The sequence below is a fragment of the Trachymyrmex cornetzi genome, unplaced genomic scaffold, assembly GCF_001594075.2.
Source record: "Trachymyrmex cornetzi isolate Tcor2-1 unplaced genomic scaffold, Tcor1.1 scaffold2232, whole genome shotgun sequence".
In the NCBI taxonomy this organism is placed as follows: domain Eukaryota; kingdom Metazoa; phylum Arthropoda; class Insecta; order Hymenoptera; family Formicidae; genus Trachymyrmex; species Trachymyrmex cornetzi.
The window spans coordinates 17,474-22,200 of NW_017296884.1; the positions used below are offsets into that span (position 1 = coordinate 17,474).

The 4,727-nt window shown below is 25.6% G+C and overlaps 2 pseudogenes; both read left to right on the forward strand.

Annotated features, from left to right (window-relative positions):
• LOC108760481 (cytochrome c oxidase subunit 1-like) overlaps window positions 1–1,332 on the forward strand; it is a 6,058-nt pseudogene extending 4,726 nt beyond the window's left edge.
• Window positions 1,333–3,716: 2,384 nt separating this feature from the next.
• LOC108760482 (cytochrome c oxidase subunit 3-like) lies at window positions 3,717–4,530 on the forward strand (annotated as a pseudogene).
• Window positions 4,531–4,727: the final 197 nt, after the last annotated feature.

Genomic DNA, 4,727 nt, shown 5'->3' on the forward strand with positions numbered 1-4,727 from the left:
AATTTGCAATTTAATATTTTCTCTTAAATTATAATATATACCTATATTATATATCTCTCACCACCCTTTTCTAATTATTTTATATATAATTTTCCCAATAACCTTTATAAATAATAAAAACTAATGTTAGAAAACTTTTCTTCTCTTAAATAAATTTACAATTTATCACTTTAATCAGACATAACATTTTTTTTTTAATTTTTATCCAATAATCTTTTTATGAATAAATGACTTTTTTCAACAAACCATAAAGATATCGGAATCTTATACTTTCTATTAGCAATTTGATCAGGAATAATTGGCTCTGCAATAAGGATAATTATTCGATTTGAACTAAGATCATGCAATCTTATTAATAATGATCAAATTTATAATTCTTTAATTACTAATCATGCCTTTATTATAATTTTTTTTATAGTAATACCATTTATAATTGGAGGATTTGGAAATTTCTTAGTTCCTCTAATACTAGGATCACCTGATATAGCTTATCCGCGAATAAATAACATAAGATTTTGACTTCTACCGCCCTCATTATCCCTTCTTATCATAAGAAATTTTATTTCTTCAGGCACAGGTTGAACTCTTTATCCACCTTTAACTTCAAATATATTTCATAGAGGCCCATCCGTAGATTTAACTATTTTTTCTCTTCACATTGCAGGAATATCATCCATTTTAGGTGCTATTAACTTCATTTCCACTATCCTAAATATACATCAAAAAAAAATTTCTATAGATAAAATTCCTCTTCTAGTTTGATCTATTTTAATTACTGCTATTCTTCTTCTTTTATCCCTCCCAGTATTAGCTGGGGCTATTACTATATTACTAACAGATCGAAATTTAAATACATCCTTATTTGATCCCTCTGGAGGAGGTGACCCAATTCTTTACCAACACTTATTTTGATTTTTTGGTCATCCTGAAGTTTATATTCTTATTCTCCCCGGATTTGGCCTAATCTCTCATATTATTATAAATGAAAGAGGAAAAAAAGAAACTTTCGGATCCCTGGGAATAATTTATGCTATAATTACTATTGGATTTCTTGGATTTATTGTTTGAGCTCATCATATATTTACAATTGGTCTAGATGTAGATACTCGGGCTTACTTCACCTCTGCTACTATAATTATTGCTATCCCCATAGGAATTAAAATTTTTAGATGAATTTCTACTCTCCATGGAATAAAAATCAATTATAACCCAACTCTCTGATGATCTATAGGATTTATTTTTTTATTCTCTATTGGAGGATTTACAGGAATTATATTATCTAATTCCTCTATTGATATCATTCTTCATGATACCTACTATGTTGTAGCTCATTTTCATTATGTTCTATCTATAGGAGCAGTATTTTCTATTATTGCAGGATTCATCCACTGATTCCCATTAATTTCAGGTTTCTCTTTAAACAACTTTTACTTAAACATTCAATTTATTTCTATATTTATTGGAGTTAACTTAACCTTTTTCCCCCAACATTTTCTAGGCCTAAGAGGAATACCCCGCCGATACTCAGATTATCCTGATTCTTTTCTATCATGAAATATTATTTCATCTATCGGCTCTTTAATTTCTATTCTAAGTCTTTCTACTCTTATTTTTATTATTTGAGAAGCACTTTCAAAAAAACGATTTATTATTAATATATTTTTTTTAAATTCCTCCTTAGAATGATTAAATAAATTTCCTCCCCTCAACCATAGATTTTCAGAAATTCCATCTATTTAATTTTCTAAATATATCTTTATTATAATTCATATATAAAAATTTTCAATTTCCATTAAACTTTTCAACTTTTAATATGGCAGAATTAGTGCCTTGGATTTAAACTCCAATTATAAAGATCTTAACCTTTTATTAAAAATTAATACCCGATTAATTTCCCTTCAAAATTCTAACTCTCCAACTTACGATATAATAGTAATATTCCATGATTCTACAATAATTATTCTAGCCTTTATTACTATCCTTATTTTTTTTATCATAATCTCATCTATTTCCAATAAATTAATTAACCGATTTCTTCTTGAACATCAGACAATCGAAATTATTTGAACAATTAGACCAATATTTATTTTAATTTTTATTGCTATCCCATCTATTAAAATCTTATACTTAACTGACGAAATCTTTAATAACAACTTATCTATAAAAGCAATTGGACACCAATGATATTGAAGATATGAATATTCAGACTTTTTAAATATTAATTTTGATTCTTTTATAATTCCCTCTAACCAATTATTATTAAATGAATTTCGATTATTAGATGTAAACAACCGTTGCATCTTACCATTTAATTTCCCTATCCGTATCTTAACTACTTCTATAGACGTAATTCATGCTTGAACTGTCCCTTCCTTAGGAATTAAAATAGATTCAACCCCAGGTCGTTTAAATCAAACTTTAATTCTAATCAATCGCCCTGGAATTTTCTTTGGACAATGCTCTGAAATCTGTGGTATAAATCATAGATTTATACCTATTGCTATTGAATCAACTAATCTTCCAAATTTTAAAAAATGACTTAAATCATTTTCTTCCTAACTCATTAAAATAAATCTAGATTTATTTATTATTTATTACTTTAAATAACTCTTATATTCACTTAATTACTCTCTTTCACCAACATTCTACTTTATCTTTATTATTACTTTTTTATTCATAATTAACCAATCTATTCTTATTATCTTTCTATCCTTACTCTTACTACTTCCTCCATATTTTTACATTAAATAACTGAAAATAAGTATTGATTTTTTAAATCAAATTATAATAGTACCCAATCTATTTTTAATGAAAGAATTAGTTAAATCATAAAACATTAAATTGTCATTTTAAAAATATTATAATATAATATTCTTTTATACCTCAAATAATGCCTTTAATATGAATACAAATATTACTTTTATTAATAATTATATTAATTTTTTTAAACTCCTTTTTTTTCTTTTTTATAACTCCTATTAAAATAAATATATATAATTCAAATCAATGCCAAATTAAATATTCCTGAAACTGAACATGATAATAAATTAATTTTCCTCCTTTGATCCAATAACATCTATACATTTTTCTATAAATTGATTTAGAATATTAATTTTATTTTTTTTCCTCCCTCTTCAGTTTTGATTTTTTCCATCTCGAGTTATTTACTTTTGAAATCTCATTATTATATACTTATTTAATGAATTTAAAACTTTAATTAATCATTCTTATTCAAATATTATTACTTTTATAATAAGTCTTTTTTTTTTAATTTTTTTCAATAATTTTTTAGGACTTTTCCCGTACATTTTTACAGCCTCAAGTCATATAAATTTTTGTTTTTCTTTGTCTTTAAGACTATGAATAAGAATATTAATTTTTAGAATTCTTAATCATCTAGGTATCTTATTAGCCCATTTAACCCCCTCTGGTACCCCCTCTATCCTTATACCTTTCATGGTTATTATTGAATCTATTAGTCTTATAATTCGCCCCTTAACTCTAGCGATTCGATTAACAGCTAACATAATTGCCGGTCATCTTCTATTAACCTTACTCGGCTCCTCAGGAATAAATATTAACAGCCTCTCTACTTTATCAATTCTTATTTTTACCCAAATATTACTTCTTACCTTAGAGATTGCAGTATCCCTTATTCAAGCATATGTATTTTCAATTCTTTCAACTCTTTACAGAAGAGAAACTTAAATTATTCTATGACAAATCAAAATCATCCATTTCATCTTGTCTCACCTAGCCCCTGGCCAATCATTATTTCTTTTAGAATTTTTAATAACTTAATTTTTATTATCAGATGATTCCACAATATATCTGGTCAAATCCCAAAATGATATTATCTATATAGACAATGTAATTTTTTATACTTATCTATCCCTAGTACCCTTATTTGTATATATATATGATGGCGAGATGTATCACGAGAAGCAACCTTTCAAGGTTGCCATTCAAAACCTGTATTTCAAGGCCTAAAAATAGGAATAATCTTATTTATCATTTCAGAATTTTTTTTTTTATTTCTTTTTTTTGAGCATACTTTCACTCATCTTTATCCCCATCTATTGAAATTGGTCAATTATGACCACCCAAAGGAATTATCCCATTTAACCCCTTTGATATTCCATTACTAAACACTATTATTTTAATTTCTTCTGGTCTTACTATTACTTGATCTCACCATTCTATAATTAATTCTAATATAAATGAAAGAAAAAAAAGGCTTTTTTTGACTATTCTTTTAGGAATTTACTTTTCAGCCCTTCAATTATTTGAATATATAAATACCCCTTTCACTATTGCAGATTCTATTTATGGATCAACTTTCTTTGTTATTTTATTGCTACCGGATTTCACGGAATCCACGTTATTATTGGAACACTATTCCTATTAGTATGTTTAATACGTCTATTTAAAATACATTTTTCACCACATCATTTTGGATTTGAGGCAGCAACCTGATATTGACATTTTGTAGATGTAGTCTGACTATTCTTATTTATTTCTATTTACTGATGAAGATTTTAAATTATTATTCTATCTCATCCTATTTACCTACTTAATTTTTACTTTTATTTCCATTTTTTAATATATAATATATTTTTATTAACTACTTTTAAACTCAAAATTTTAAGTTATTTTAAATCTAGCCTAATTTATATAGTATAATTATTTTATTACATTTAATTTCCAATTAAAAAATTTAAATATCT